Genomic DNA, 645 nt, shown 5'->3' with positions numbered 1-645 from the left:
TCATCTCCTGGTGACCTCTAAMGTCCTTGTTTCTCCTCCTTGTCAATATCAAGTCAATTGAACCGTTATCCCGACTGCAAAGTGCCGCCGTCAGTGCTGAAACAAACTAACTCCATTTCACCATGTCAGAGTTCAGCCCTCAGAGAAACCGACATGTCCACTGAGACAAATAGAGACAGACAGCTGCAGAGAGAGAAGCAGCAGGACAGAGACGGAGGAAAAGAAGAGACGGGCACAGACAAATAGAGGCTCTACAGGACTGAGACAAGAATAGAAATGTTTAGAGTCAGACACAGCGGAAGGGTCAGTGAATGAGAAATGTACGATGAAAACAGCRCATCGAAAGTGAGAAATGGAGCCGGATGAAAAGCGAGAGATGGACAAAATAAAAAAAAAAATCCATGCAGCGGGGAAGAAGAAAAAAGGGGGAGTGTGAGATAAAGAGGTTTGGAGTTGGATGCTGACAGAAACACAGGCACAGATAAATGAATGTTGACRGGCTGAGTAAAAAAATGTAATTGGATGCAGACAGAGAAATAGAGCAAGAGACGATGAGAAAGTAAATCAGACGAGTGTACTGTGACTGCATCTTTGGATAATGTACAACCAAAAAGGATTTTTTTGGGCTTTAGCTGCATTAAGTAC

Source organism: Austrofundulus limnaeus, unplaced genomic scaffold (genome assembly GCF_001266775.1).
Source record: "Austrofundulus limnaeus strain Quisiro unplaced genomic scaffold, Austrofundulus_limnaeus-1.0 Scaffold101, whole genome shotgun sequence".
Classification (NCBI taxonomy): Eukaryota; Metazoa; Chordata; class Actinopteri; order Cyprinodontiformes; family Rivulidae; genus Austrofundulus; species Austrofundulus limnaeus.
The sequence above is the reverse complement of the archived record's forward strand: the minus strand, read 5'-3'. Positions refer to the sequence as shown.